At 34.8% G+C, this 16,285-nt stretch overlaps 1 protein-coding gene across 1 annotated transcript in view; it reads right to left on the bottom strand.

Annotated features, from left to right (window-relative positions):
• Nucleotides 1-15,632, bottom strand: part of ATP6V1G3 (ATPase H+ transporting V1 subunit G3) — a 56,001-nt gene extending 40,369 nt beyond the window's left edge. Inside the window, exons 1-3 of the mRNA XM_045983041.1 lie at nucleotides 15,562-15,632; nucleotides 14,253-14,329; nucleotides 11,796-11,912 (exon numbers count right to left, since the gene is read on the bottom strand). The gene's annotated coding sequence lies outside the window, so the exon portion shown is untranslated. The remainder of the gene's footprint in view (nucleotides 1-11,795; nucleotides 11,913-14,252; nucleotides 14,330-15,561) is intronic.
• Nucleotides 15,633-16,285: the final 653 nt, after the last annotated feature.

Raw genomic sequence — 16,285 nt, 5'->3', positions numbered from 1 at the left:
TTTCATAAAAAGATTGACTAATCTATACCTAGTTTGTACCTATTCTTAGTTCTTTGAACTGAATTTAAAATAAACAATTTTAAATAGCTAGTCTCATGTGCTGTTTTGCAGTGGAGATGGAATTGGAATTAAAGGTAATAGGGATTGTCAGAGGAGTATAAAGGGAAACGTCTATGGATTTCTGGAGGATGGTCTCTTGGAGAGAACTTTCCAGTTGCTGGATAGTGGCATTGATAACATCACTATAATTTGAGAGTCATCTGTTGTCCTTTTGTCACATTGCAACTTCAGGACTGGACTTGGAATACATTTATCTCTGGTAATTTTTTTTTTATTGTAAGTGAAGATGAGAGTGGGCAGATGGTGGCAGAAGAGGGAAACTGAATAATTCAACAGGGAATCATCTTGACTTAAATTAGTTTTCTCTGTGCCAAAGCCTACTGTGTGATGCCAAAGGAAACAGTCAAGCCTTTTCATAGTCATGCAGAAATGTGCAGAGCCGCATTGGGTGTAGTTGCATATGTAAATTGTACTGAGGACTTCCTGTCATCTTAAGAAGAAGGAAGTGCAGAAGTACGTGTGTGTGCTAGCCTGTGAGTTTCTCACTGTGTATGGGAGTTTCGATGTGTGTTTCTGGGTGAGGAAGGAGGAGGATGGGTGCAGGGCAGAGATGTGAAGGAAGTACAGTAAATGTAGCATGCCTGTCCATCTCAGAATCAGCTTGCGATACTTCTGTGGTGCCCGATGTTACTCTCCATTTCTTCAGGTCTGGGAATGATTGTCCTTAATTACCTGTGTGGTTTTACTCCCATATTTCTGGGCTACCACATCTGTTTTTAATTTTCTCTCAATTGCAAAAGCAATATATATTCAATGAAGAAAATTTGGAAAATATAGAAGACAAAGAAAATAAAATAAAACGGGCTCATAATTCTATCATCCTGCAATAACCACTATTAACGTTTTGTTGTGCATTTTTCCAAGTATTTAGTTTTACAAAATTGGGATGATACTCTATATCTTGCTCTATAACCTGCTTTTCCCCTTGACTTTTATGTGTTTTTATGTGACATATGCTTTTCTCAGTATGCTTTAGTGTATCACTTGGACAATTCTCCATCTTCATGCAGACCCACCCGTGTGCTGACCTTAACACGTTTTTTTTTTTTTTTTCTATCAGTAATTTCTACCATGTCTCCTTTGGAATTCCTGATTCCTCCATAAAATCACTTCCTTGCTTATGCATTCAAATTCCCTTCTTTGTAATCACCTGGTAGAGCCTTAAATCTCAAAAAATTGAACTACCTTTCAATTCCACATGAAACACTGCTGGAGAAAATCATACATCTGAGTTGATTCCTCAAAATGCTTATTCAGAAATGTGGTGTCCTTCTAACAAATGAAATGTGATCCTAATTCTGGGTCTGTGTATGTCTCCTCTGCCCAGAAATCCATTTCCTGAGTTGTCTTCTGTGACTCACTCCTTTACCATCAGGTTTTCCCTCAAATGTCACTAAACTCAGAGGAAACATCTATTATTGGCCTCCATGCACTGTGTTGAAGTGACTGAGTTGTCTCTTTTCTCTTAGCCTTGAAGAGAAGAACAATATCTAGTGGAGTTTTGTCACATGGAAATCTTCAACAAATCTCTGCTAAATAAAAGAATAAATAAATGAAAACAATATGTTTCTTGTCTAATTCATAAAGAGCTTTGATTACATTACATATTTGATTTTTTTAAGATTTTATTTTTAAGTAATCTCTACACCAAATGTGGGACTCAAATTTATATTCCCAAGATTAAGAGTCACATGCTCTACTGAGTCAGCCATATTTAATTCCTTTAATCAAATCTTTGTAATATTGATTTGGTAATAGTATTTTGGTCATTATATATATATATATATATATATATATATATATATATATATATATGGCAAGCTTTGACCAGGTTCACATCACCAGCAGGGGGAAAACCAGAAGTTCAGTGTTACTCTTGCTTTATTATACTTATCATGCTTCCTCACCAATATAGTCCTAAAAGCAAAATATAGAGGAGTTCTAAAAGAAATCAATCCTGGATGATATGGGATGCTGTAGCTGAACACATCTTGCTGAAATATTACATTTCTGTTAAGTATCCAAAATTTTCTTATCTTAAAAAATCTGTGCAAATTTAGTATATTAATCTATTGCATGTTTTCTTCAATAATATTTTTTAATGACTTAACAACTTACTTTACATTGACTCTTTCTCTCCTCCCTCAATAAAACTGCTACTCCAGAAAGTGCCCATATTCATCCTATGACTTCCCAAACTTCTTGAATCCCATCAGTGTCTGCAAAAGTATGTATAAACCCAAATGGAGAAATAAAATATTGTACCACACAGCCTGTCCCTGTTGTGACTTGAAGGCAGAACCTAATAGTGTTGCTATTTGTATATCAGTAAATGAAATGAGAAACATTAATTCATTAAACAACATACATTTTAAGTGTAAATTTGCTGAGCAATATCCTACCTCCAAGGGTAAATTCTCTACAATAATTCTCTCCAATATACCTTCTGCTCCCCTCTCTCTTCTTCTTCTGGAATCCCAATTATTCTAATGTTGTTTCATCTTATAGTATCACTTATCTCTTGAATTCTCCCCTCGTGGTCCAGTAGTTGTTTGTCTCTCTTTTGCTCAGCTTCTTTATTCTTTGTCATTTGGTCTTCTATATCACTAATTCTCTCTTCTGCCTCATTCATCCTTTCAGAAAGTGGTCGATTTTCTGTTTCTAGAATGGCTGCTCTTCTTCTCTTCGATCTCCTGTTGGATTTGTAGGTGTTTGAAATGGTTTGATAACTCTCTAGCTGAACTCCTGTTACCTGATGTCGTCTCAGCCTGCTACTTCTCCACCATCTTGACTCCTCCCCGTTCCTAGCTCCAAGGGTAATCAGAGATCTATAACATATGAACATGTTTTTTTTTTCCCCATTTTATTTATTTTTTTATGAACATGTTTTTAAGACATTTTGCAACCCAGTTTGAAAGAAACGCTTCCTGATTCTCCCAGATATATAATCATACTCCAACCTCCCTTCATCTGAACAAATAATGTACCTCCTGTGGATAGTTATGACATTTATTGCACATATTTGGAGGATATAATGGTCCCTAGAGAAAAAAAAATAATAAGTGCTTATATGTCCAAAATGCGAAAAAGTAACCAGAGAAGACAAAGTTCCATGTTATTTGACTCCGAGATACACCTGCTCAACCTTTCAGAGGCCTGTCATAAAAAAAAGGATAAAAAATGTATTATGAGAAATATCAAGGCATATTTTGATTGAATTACCAAGGGATTTCCATTTTACATAGCAGAAAAAGAAGGAAATCTTTTATTATTTATGGCAGATTATTTATGGGGAAAGGAATTCTCAAAAATCTGGCTTTCTGCTTTAGAAAATTATCTCCAAATGCAATAATCATACATAGATGTTCAACTTCCTATCACTACTCATAAAGACCTTTTTGATAAATATTTTCTTCTATCACTAAACAAATTTAAATAACCTTTGATTTATTTGCTGAAAAATCACTATAAAATAGCAGTAATACTGTATTCTTTTGAGTACATAAAATGCATGCATATGGCAAGAAAGTGAGCTCTGTATTCTTTTGAGTACATAAAATGCATATATATGGCAAGAAAGTGAGCTCTAAAAGAACTGGTGAACTAAAAAGTTCAGAAACTACATACTTAAATTCCTTTTGCTGTTTATCTTATTTTTAATTATCTTTTTTCCCTTGGATATCTAAAATCTGGATCCTTCTCTGCTAGAGAACACTGCAAAGGTGCAAGGTCACATAGAATTTCAAAATTATAGAATACAATAAAAGTTAAAACTAGTAAACCAAATGTTTACCTTTACTAAATTACTATTTGGGTCTCTGACCGGTTAAGCTTAAGATGGACACATGGGGTGATTCAAGATTTTAAGCAAGAGAATTGTCCTCTCTAGATTAAAACCATGTTCCAAGAGTTGAGGGATCTAAATTTATAGCTCTCTTTTAAAATACTGATTGTATAGCAAAATATACAAATAAACAGACTCCAGGGAAACAAAAAGCATTTGCTCCCTTCCTCCATAATATCAGCTTCCTTTACTTTCCACCACCCTGCTATGATGGCTGTGAGCCAACTCCTGTGGCAAGACATTTAAAAACAACCGTGTGGCTCCGTATTGATTGGCAACACGAAATTTGGCTCCATAAAGTCTGGAGAATGAATCGGGAGCTAACGCTGTTACCTGCCTGATTTCAATGTATCTTTGTGTGCTTAGCACAGGAAAAACAATTTAATAACAGGCAGTTTACAGTCTTGAGTATAGTGAACTGGTGAGGTTCAGCTCTAGATGCACTGGCAAAACTCAGCCAACAGATTGGTAGTTTTATTTATTTATTTTTTTTTTAATAAAGTTAACTTTTAATGGCCCATTTGTGATTGAATCCAGAATTTCATAGTCTATGCTATCAACCCCCAGATTTTACCAAAAATTTCTTGCTATGCCTATAACATGTTAACATGATCAGATGCAAAATACAGTATAACTGGTTATTTTGTGTAGCAAATCTGATGTTACTTTTTAACGATACCCAACCACTTTAACATAAATAGGAATTTAACATAGTCACAAACATACATGTGGAAAGTGCATTGTGGAGTATGCTTGTGTGGATGATTTTTTTTAACAAAGGTTCAGTAGAGGAAAATTACTTGTTTGTGTTAACCTGTAAGATCTACAATGGAAAGTAATATTCATCTTACTTGAAATCTAAGTGATGGAAAGTAATATTCATCTTACTTGAAATCTAAGTGTTAAATTTAGTTGGAATGAACAGGTTCATTAATGATTCTTGTAATATGGGTCATGGATAATGAAAACATCAATTTAGAAATTGTCTTTTAGTATTAGGCTTTTTCCACTGCCTTAGCTTATTGTCACTTGTATTCACATATTTCTATTAAATTCAGGGTGTGGCTCACTGTCTTTTTGTTAGGGTGATAATAGAGGCAGGTTTTATTTGTGGGGGGAGCTTTGGAAGGAATTAGGATCATCTTAGGCCATTTCACTTCTTTGTTTTCATCGTTTTTCCCCCTCCTAGTCAAAAGAGATGATGACTCTTTCTGACTCAGTGAAAAGTAAACAATCTAATTGTGTCAGGATTTAAGAGCACTTACTACACCATGATAAAAAAATGAAATAGAAGCAAAACATAAAACATAAGGCATTCAAAAACCTATTCCTTCAGTCTCCCAAGTGTTTCATTTCCCAAGCTCTTGCCTGCCTTTCTCCCATGTCTCCGTAAATCACCGAGCAGTCGGGCTTTCTGCCATGTTCTCCTCCTTTCCTTTACACCAGCAACATCTACATTTTAACACCGGCTTCTGCTACTACTTACATTTTCTGTCTTTTATGTGCCTTTCTCTCTATATACACACATATATGAAAAACAAGAAGAAAGAAAAAAAGACTGAGAGATCTAACCGTTTTCTGCCTTTTTTATCCTGCTCTCCTCAGTCTCCTTTAGACCGCTGGGGAGAAAACAGTTCAGATGCATATGATTTGGATGCATTTTTAACATAAATGGGATTTGGATTTTTCTACTCTGTTTTGGGAAAATGATATAACATCCTTGTCTCATCTGAGATCCACAGAGGAAAGCTTTTAATAGTTCTCCATGAAATATATATCTGCTGTGTTTTTTAAAATTTCAGATTAGTGAAATTCCTTTTATTCCTAGTTTAGTAAAAGTAATTTTGAATAGATGTTGAATTTAATGGATGCCTTTTCTGTATCTGTTGAAAAGACCACAGCATGTTTTCCCTTTATTATATTAATATAGTAAATTACTTTGACCTTTAAATATAAATGTAATAGTGATGACCTCTTTTTTATTTTGGTATTAGGTATCTCTGACTTTTCAAAAAGTTGTCAGTAAACTTGGATTTATAACCTTTATAAGTACTTTCAAAGAAGCAACATTTGGGTTTGTTAATTTGTTCTAAAAAACATCTTTTCTTTCATTTCTTTCTGTCTTTATGTTTCCTTTTTTCTACTTTTTTTAGTCTTAATTTATTCTTTCTTTTCAAATGTATCAAGTTGATATTTAGATCAGTGAAAATTATTCATTACTTTTCAGCCTTTCTGCTTTTCTAATATATTTGTCAATGCTATAAATTTTCCTCTAAGCATGGCTTTAGCTACTTCCCAATGTTTTGATATGTCATGTTTTAATTAATGATTTAATTTAAATAATGGATATCACTACATTTTATTTAATTATTTGATCAATGGGTCATTTAGAAATACATTGTTTAGTTTCTAAACAGGTATTTTCTAGTTATCTTTTTGCTATAGTTTCTAGTTTGGCAATATATTCAAAGAACAGACTCTGTTTAATTTAAATCCATTGCAATTTGTTTCTCTTGGTCTGTATGGGAGGTGTGCTCTGCAGTCATCTCTGTGTTATTATAGAAACCAAGTCATTCATTGTATTTTATCTGCATTTTCTTGATTACCATTTTTCATTTTGTCTTTTGTTCAGAAACTTTAAATTTGACATAGTCAAATTTAAATTTGACTGATTTACAATTTGTATATTTTATTTTGTGTTTCAGGAAATTATTCCCTATCTTGATATCCTAAAGATACTCTAACACATTTCATTTTTTTTAAAAGATTTAATTCATTAATTGATTTGACAGAGAGATCACAAGTAGCAGAGAGACAGGCAGAGAGAGAGGAGGAAGCAGGCTCCCTGCGGAAGAGAGACCCCGATGCGTGTTCGATCCCAGGACCCTGGGATCATGACCTGAGCCGAAGGCAGAGGCTTTAACCCACTGAGCCACCCAGGCACTCCATCACATTTCATTTTTTAAAATTTCTATGATAGTTTAAGATAGTGAAAGAACTAACCAAATAAGATACCAAGACTACGTACATAAATCAGGATTGATCTAAGTAAATTGATAAATACTGTCACTCTATCCAGGATCTATCCCCCACTTTTTTTTTTTTCGTTTGATATCTCTTACCTTAGCTTATATGTCCAACTTCAATTAGGACCTCCTAATAACAATAGCTAACATTTATTATTGATTATGTTAGGAACTATGCTAGATGCTTTATAGTCACATATTATTTTGTTCTTGTCCCAATCCTGTGAGATAAGTATCATTATCATATCTGGTTTACAAATGAGGAAAGTATCATGCTAAAAGTAAGGGATCTGGTAAACAACAAAGTTCTGCTGAGTTCAGGCAGCCTATGCAGGATCTGACTCTTAGTCTCTATGGAATGCTAAGGTCATTACTAACACACAAAGAATTATAGTAATTACTCTCTTTGCCTTTGGGATTTCTCTTGGTTCTGCTTCTCTTCTTCTTTCATCTAGTTTCTAGTCCTTTGCTTTTGATTTGAATTCTGACTTTTTACTTAGGCTCTTTTAATTGACAGCTTATTTTAATGATCTGCCTGCCTTTGATTTAGCACTAACTTTTTATTGCTACCTACTACACTTGGCTCTAACTTCAAACTCTTGGGTTTTCAAGCTATTCATTGCTCAGGACTGAGTCTAATGCCTACCTAACAGGGGATATTACAGAAGAAATATGCTATACTCTTCCTGTAACTCTAATAACTAGTGAAATATCCAATACCTTCTTCAAAAAGTATTTCTTCAATCATTTATTCATGTATTTAATTTTTCTTCCTTTTTTCCTTTCCTCCTTCCCTCCCTTCTTTCTATCCTTAAGTTTGTCAGACTTTTATCAATGTTAAGCTGGTCTGCTCTGAGCATTGGGCATAGAGGGATGAATAAAATGTGTGTCTTGCTTTGTAGAGCTCATCTTCCAACAGAGAAGAACAAATGTTGATGATAATCAGTGAAATAACATTGCATAAAATATTCTGAATTCATCATGGATATTTTCACAAAAGAGGCAACAAATGAGCTGAACCTTCAAAGATAAATTTTTAAGAATAGGGAAGACGTGCTGGGAACTAGAACTTAAATTAAGGTGTGAGATTTCCACATATTCCTTTAAAATTGAATAGAAATAATCTGAAGGAAAGAACTTAGATGATCCTGGAAAATGGGTTTATGATCTCAAACAAACAAACAAACACCCCCCCCAAAACAACAACAAAAAACCCCCACAAAAATAGGAAGTTTACTATGTTAAAATCTTAAACATTCAGGCCTTTACTTTTTTTATTCATTCTCTCCTTTTCTTTTTCTTATTTTTCAGGGTGGTTTTGGTAACCACAAACCTGGTGACATTTTATCACTATACTCATATTTCAAATATAGCATATATTATAAAGTTGTATAGTCAAATTAAACCCTAAGAAGCCACAATGTCCCCCACAAGATCTGAGCACTCAGGCCTACCTTCCATTTTACTTGAGTAATCTGTCCTGAGTGTAGAGGAACTCAGTGAGTGATTTAAGTGTTTTTTCCTTTCTTCACTTTCTAGGGACTTTTCTTGATAAACCACCAAAGCATTATTTTAGAAAATTCAATTACTTTAGCCAGGTTGAAAAAAAAAAATCAGCCTATGTGTTGCTTTTACCTGCAATATCATTTCTACTGCATATCTTTTACATAGAAGAATGGCATCCGACCATAAATTTAGGCTTTTAAAATATTTTCCTTAATTATACTCAGTTTGCCTATAAAATATGGCCTAGTCAAAATATTAAAAGTAATTTTGATCTGTCATAAAGTTGTTAATCTCTATCTCCCTTAAGCTAAGGATGACTTCTAACTTTAAATTATTGAAACAGAATTGCAACTAATAAAAATTTACATCTGGGAGTGCCTGGATGGCTCAGTTGGTAGAATCTGATTTCTGGGTCATGAGTTCAGGCCCCACATTGTGCTTAGAGCTTACCAAAAAAAAAAAAAAAAAAAAAAGTGGCATTTGTTCATGTTACTAAACTTTATCTAACTTCATATGGTTTCTACTCATCTAATATTTCTTTTCAGCTCTCCAAGAATTCATAGCAATTTTAAAGAACACTAAGTTATCCATTCTTTGCTCTAATATTTTCTGAATTTGTTGGTTAGCTCTTTATTCTAAATACAATCTTCTTTTAAAAATTCAATCACTTTACAAATATGTGAGTTTTTTTAAAGTAAGCAAATTAACAAAAAATAGAAAAAATGGATTGCACTCTCCTTTACCAAATTAAAAATGACACAACCATTTTTTAAAGAAAAGAATCTAATGATCATCTTCAGATTCAGAGTTGTAAGTAATTTTTTTGGATGGTTATAAGAAGAGGAAATAGGTTTAATCTGAAATAGAAATGATTAAATTAGCTTTTATATAGCACTGCTGAACTATGTATTATATGCAAAAACGAAGACTTACCCTTGTTCCTCTAAATTTTGAGGCAAAGGCAGTTTAAGAATCGTTCTGGCTTGGGTCTCCACATTAAACTCTTCTTCCCTTTTTTTTTTTTTTTTTTTTTGCCAAAACAGGAGACTGCCCACCCCTCCAAAATAAAGAGCAGTTTTACCTGGGATACTCTAGAATTGTCAAAAATAATAAACTCAGAGTAGAAAAAAATGAGTAAAACTTAGAGTTTAGAGTAAATCCCCAACTCATTTTGAAATGTCTCCTAAATATCTCTGATAGGTAATTGTGCAGATCACTGAACATATATTTTACTACATAGCTCTCAAATTGAAAATTTTAAACACTTCTCTGATTTCTAAGTATTATTTATTTAAAAATTATATGAATTTTTCCATTGTACTCTAATATAAGAAAATATTCTCAAAATTAAAAAAATAAGTAGATAAGGTAAACATCAAATATATAATAATTTATATTTCATTTTATTTATGAATGATTCAACATACTTTAATTTCCCTGAAATGTTTCAACATATAAAGCAAAATATCAAAACTGTTTTGTTTCCACAAAGAAGATGTATAAGAATATTTTCGGGGCACCTGGGTAGCTCAGTGGGTTAAAGCCTCTGCCTTCGGCTCAGGTCATGATCTCAGGGTCCTGGGATTGAGCCCCATGTCAGGTTCTGTGCTCGGCACCGAGCCTGCTTCCCCCTCTCTCTCTGCCTGCCTCTCTGCCCGCTTGTGACCTCTGTCTATTATATAAATAAATAAGATCTTTAAAAGGAAAAAAAAAAAGAATATTTTCTTACGTGAAAAGTATGGAGCTATTTTATTATACAACATTTTATGGTAAAGCAATTCTGATATTTGGTTGTAATGGTTGTCATAACTGAAAAATACATGCCACGTTGGTATATAGATCCAAAAGAAGAAATGTATTATTAACGGTGATTATTAAATTATGGTACTAAATTTCATCCAGTAATTAAGCAAAGGTTTTTGTTGAAGTTTATCCACTAAATCCCTGCCATCCTTGATGTCCTTGAACTATTGTTGCACAGTAACTGGAGAATCACAGTTTTGTATTTTTGAAAATAATTAAAACTCTGCAGAAATTATACTGGAAAATTTAAGTTTCAAAAATCATGCTTATGCAAAACAGATGCTTATACATTTTTAAGGATGTCATGTCCTTTGTGGCAAAACAAAGCACAAAAATTAGAAACATTTTTATCCCTCCCTTTTAATAGTGCAGAAAACCAATATATGCTTTTCTTTGTTGACCACCTGTGTTGTGAAACTCACAGATCCTTCATGACACCTTCACCTCCTGATAGAGACTGAGAACCAGGCTCAATTCTTCTGTCAACTTCTTTCTAATTTAAAAATGGAATGTTCTCCTTTTTACCTCCTCCACTTAAGTGGACTGCCTTGAATGTCTCCTTTCGTGAGCACATCCCACTTTATAGACCATTAAGTTAGGTTAGGGTTAGGGTTACGATTAGATGGATTACATTTGCGGTTACTGTTTTGCTTGATTAACAGATTCTTCTTCTATTGAATCGCTATCTTCCCTCTCTTAACTTCTACTCTTTGGTCTTAGGTAGGTTTACTGGAAACCGTAAAATCATGCCTAGATTGAGAATCTCAGGGCTTGATGGGACTTTAGAAGTCATATGGTTAGATTTCCCACACAGCTTAAGTGTAGAGTTGCCAGATTTACCAATAAAAAAACCAGGACATCCAATTAAATTAGAATTTCAAATAAATAACACATTTTAATGTATAACTATGCCCAAGTCTCTGTAAATACTTAGTGTCTCTTATTTAATCTGGCAACCCTAAATAGGTAAGTGCTCTGTAGGAATTCTTGCGTTTGGGTAGCCAGCTTTCCTTTTTCCAAATGGAAAGAAATATTTCGTGGTAAATAGGGGAGTAATTGATTGTAAATGGAGTGTGTGTGTATATAAACATCAAAATCAGCTATGATGACATTTTTCTTTTTTCTTGTTCTTTGTTATGAATCATAAATTATCTAATATCCTGACATGGTAGGTCCTCTGAAACTTTATGGAACAAGAACAAAGATAATACAAAACGTGACTTTTAGATCTTGAAGACCCATGCCTCATGTGTCACCATAAGGAAGATGTACTAAGCAATGTCAAAAAAGTTGATAAGGGTACAAAACAATGGTGGCTAAGTTGGACAGACAGCATGTATTTTTGGACTTCTAGTCAAAGAAAGTTTTCTTCATTGGCCAAAGAGCATTCTCCCATGCTTCCTAGTGGGTTTAACCTTCTAAGACATCAATAATAGGTCCCTCGAGGAAATAGCTGGCGGGGGGTGGGGGTTGCTGTCTAGGACTTTGGAGCTTACCTTCCTTTTCAGTGTGGCTCCCCAAATGTCTTGTCAACTTGATACAAAGCAAGAAACTCATTTTCCAAAGGCACTCTCAATCAGTCATGGAGAATGCATACTGCCATTCTGCCATATCTTGAATGAGAGGTGAGGGAAGAAAAAATTTAAAAAGCTCCTTTAACTTGAAGTCACCATTGAAGTACAGCTATTAACACTATGTGACAGATTAGGAAACTAACAAAAGTGGGCTTTGGAGACATGTTAAAAAGCTATGACCCCAATAAAAAATTTCCTTAATTACTGGCACAGGAAAACCCTGCACTGTGGAAAAACATCCTTGAAATCCACTAGTCAAAAGAAACATGACTAGATTCTCCATTTTGTAAATATAGCATGCTTCTAGAATTACAGTAGCTAACCCACCTCTGAAGGATGCCAGGCTGGAGATAAGGGCAAGGTCATATTCATGGTCCTTGAATCTTTGTGGGCACAAGTCTCAGTGCTTAGAAAGGCTTCCATGCTTGGCTTAAAGTTCTACTCTTATTGTCTTGAAAACCTTAGTCATTTTGAATAAGGGTTCCCACATGTTCATTTATTTTATAGCGGGTCATGGAAATTATGTTGCTGGTTCTGCACTGGGAAGAGAATTTTGGTCAGGCCTGTGACTTCTGACCAGAGAGCAGAGCTTTCCCAGGTACTGTGTTACCTTCAGTAATAGTTCAGTGCCCATGTTTCCCATTATCGAGTGGGGAGTACCACCTGTATGCTATCATCCAAATCAGATCTAAACTTTGGATCTTCATTATCACTTCTACCTATATCCAACTGGTTCTTAGGACCTGTGGTTTCTATCTCCTACATATATTAAAACCTTATTGCCTCCTTTTTGTCTCTCTGCTAATGGCTTTCTTCAAATCTCCTCAGGTCTTTCTTGGTCAATTATGCTAACTACCTCATTGGAATATCTGATTCTGGTTCCATGTTACACTGTACAATTCATCTTCTATAACAAGGTCAAATTCTGCTTACTACTGCTGCTTGTTTTTGTAAATAAAGTTTTATTAGAACAACAGTCATACCCATTAATTTACATCTCACCTATGGCTGCCTTTGTCCTATAGCAGCAAAATTCAGCAATTGTAACAAAGGCTGGCAAAAGCTAAAATACTATGTAACCATTTCCAGAAAAATTTCGCCAATCCATGTTTTATAGTTATCCTTAAATCATCTTCTAACATGCATATTTCATCTTTCTGTTTCCCTGTTTAACTCCAGATTGGCACTCCATTGTTCACAACATAAATTCTTAGCTGTTCAAACTGGCATACCCAGTTCTTTTTTTTTTTTTTTTTTTTGGCTTACCCAGTTTTTAATAGGTCTCTCCTTTTTTTTTTTTTTAAAGGGTGGCTCAGTGGGTTGAGCCGCTGCCTTCCGCTCAGGTCATGATCTCAGGGTCCTGGGATCGAGTCCCGCATCGGGCTCTCTGCTCAGCAGGGAGCCTGCTTCCCTCTCTCTCTCTCTGCCTGCCTCTCTATCTACTTGTGATCTCTCTCTGTCAAATAAATAAATAAATAAATCTTAAAAAAAAAAAGAGAATTTTTTTTTAAAAATTTTAGATCTTATTTATTTGAGAGAGAAAGAGAAAGCATGAGCAGAGGGAGGGACAGAGGGAGAAGCAGGCTCCTCGCTGAGCAAGGATTCCTAATGTGGGGCTTGATGCAGGGCTCAATCCCAGGACCAGTGGATCATGACCTGAACCAAAGGCAGATGCTTAACCAATGAGCCACCCAGTCACCCCAACTGATAGGCCTCCTTCTATTTATTTGGACTCTCTGCTAACAATATCTGGACCATTGTTTCCTACTGGAGTGGAGACAAATGGGTGGGAGAAAGAAGGAAGAAAAGTGAAGTGGAAGGTTTATCAGGTTTACTTCAGAAGATATTCTAAATGCCACCCTCTATTCAATGGCTTTTTGTGGGACCACACTAATCTCAAGATTAATTGCCTCAATTAAAGCTAATTTATATTCAGGCTGCAAATATAATGTACCCAACAGAATATTATCTGAACAGAAGAAATATTCATTGAGGGGAAAAAATATTTCCCCCAAATATAGTGCATTTCTATTAAAAATAAAAAAGAATAACATTTATTGCTGACTATGTGCCAGATGTTATCCTAAGCATATTTGATGCACACGCTCATTGAAATTTTTAACAGTGCTGTCTTGCTGGTGGAGAAAAGGAGGCTTGGAATGGGTTAAGCTGTAATTAGTAGGCAATGGGGCCAGAATTCAAACTCGGGTGATCTCATTCCAGAAACTTCATATTTAATTACTATACTTGTGTCCTTCTGAAACAAAGCACTGCTTTTCCTTGATGTGAGGTCAGGTTCTCTGGAAAATATCATAAAGATAAATAGTTCAGAATTTTATTACTAAAATGAAACACTACATTTTGTTTAGAATGACCTACCTGAAGCTGGAAGGGCTTTAGCTGTCTCTGATTGAGGAAGCCTATGTAGTCAGACAAATGGCCTTTTCTTGTTTTATCTGTTGGAAATTAAGGGTGATGAGGGGACTTTACAAAATTTGAACTCTCATGGTGCAGGGAGCTGACAGTTGACCTTGGGTTTTCTTATTTATTTATTCTCATCTACTGATGAAAATAACATATTTTGTTTTGGAATGGAAAAAAAAAACAACTTGTCAAGTCCCATTAAACCAAAAATGGTATCATCTCTGGAACTGAAATAAAGATATTTAATTTTACCATGTGCAACCTGGATCAGACTTTATAGTTGGACACTGATATTCAGCAAGGCAAAGGCAAATTCTTATTCAGGGTCATGGAGCAGAATCAGAAGTAGAACCAAAGGCTTAATAGACGAACCTGTGTACTTAGTAAACAGGTCTTTCATTCCATGGTTGTATATATTGTAGTTTATTGCTTGTAGCTTTTGACATCAATATAATCACTTATTAAAAACAAAATAAAACCTTGAGTCTGTGATAGTATCTGTTGTCAGGTATATGAGATTGCAGTACTCTCTCTCTTTCAATTCTTCAGAAAATCTACATCCAGCACATCATATATGTGGTAATATCAAGTTCTTGATAATTCAAGTCTCTTAGCCTTACCATGCTTGTGTTGGCAATGTCAGTCAATTATCTTCTTTTTTTGGATCATGACCTCGGTAATAATACCGGAGACCTCAAATTTCCTCCTCTTCAGCTCAAAATGTCTCTGGCCCTCACTCTTCTTTTCTTCTTTCTAGTTTCCATAAAATGTAAGGTCTTTGGTATTTCTAAGACTGCATACCCTATTGCCTTTCCTCTTTTACTTCTTTTAAAACCTCATTTTGAAAGAGTCACTTTGTCTTTTTTTCATTTCCAACAACGTGTTTTTCTCTGGCCTCTTCCCATTATCTTGAAAACAAGCTCAGGTGCTCCTTACCATGGGAAATACTCTCTTTCCCCTAACACCACGTACAGCTATAGCCTTATTGTTTTATTTTGTTTTCAAATCATTTCTAAATTTCTCGAAAAGTTCTCTGAATTAATTGCCCAGCTTCCTAACCATCCCTTTCTATCTCCGTATTCCTATGCCTTGTTTCCCCACCTCTCTGGTGAAATGGTTCCCTTAAAGGTCAACATGTTAACTAGACTTACCGTGGTGATCATTTTGCAATATCTATAGATATCAAGTCATTATTTGTGCCCCTGCAAGTAATATAATGTTATATACCAATTATATCTCAATAAACAAAAAAGGAAAAACTCACTATAGTCAGATCCAGTCGATCTTTCTTATCGTTCAGCTTCTTCCACATGGCTGAAGTATGTGACATTTTTTTTCTTGAAAATATTTCCTCTTCTGACTTCTGTGACCCTGCCATTTCCTGGTTTCCACGTTACCTCTGCATTACTTCTCAGTTTTCTTATCTGGTTCCTTCTCTGTCTCTTGCTAATCAAGCTCAGATAGTTCTCCAAGATTCTGTACTTATTTTTCTCATCTGCTTCTGCACACTCTTTTTGAATAATTTCTCCTGCCTTTCACAACTTCACTTACCACAGTGGTTGAATTTCTGAGTCACAGAACTCTTTGAGCAGCTGGCCAAAGCTATGAACCCCTCACCCAAATTTTGACGTGAAAATATAGCATGTGTTAAGCTAACATTTTTTGAGCACTTACTATGTGATCTGTTATATCCTTATAACAATCTCATGAGGTTGGGTAAGAAATTTGAGTTGGGTTGAATAAAGAAACTTGCCAAAGATTCACACCTCCTACATTTATTTGGCTGGGTTTCAAACCTAAGCAGACTGACTATAAATAGACAGTGACACTTAGTTCTGCACGCATTGTGAGTAGAATCATGGCCTCCAGAATCTCTTTTAGGGACTCCTGAACTATCGTCATCAAGCAAATTCCTCTATCCTTAGCTACAGTCTGAATTCTACATATATTCATCCTTTTAAAGCAGATTTTATTGAGGAATAATTGCT

The sequence above is a fragment of the Meles meles genome, chromosome 17 (genome assembly GCF_922984935.1).
Source record: "Meles meles chromosome 17, mMelMel3.1 paternal haplotype, whole genome shotgun sequence".
Taxonomy (NCBI): Eukaryota; Metazoa; Chordata; class Mammalia; order Carnivora; family Mustelidae; genus Meles; species Meles meles.
Note: the sequence above shows the minus strand (reverse complement) of the source record. Positions and strands in the feature narration are given on the sequence as shown.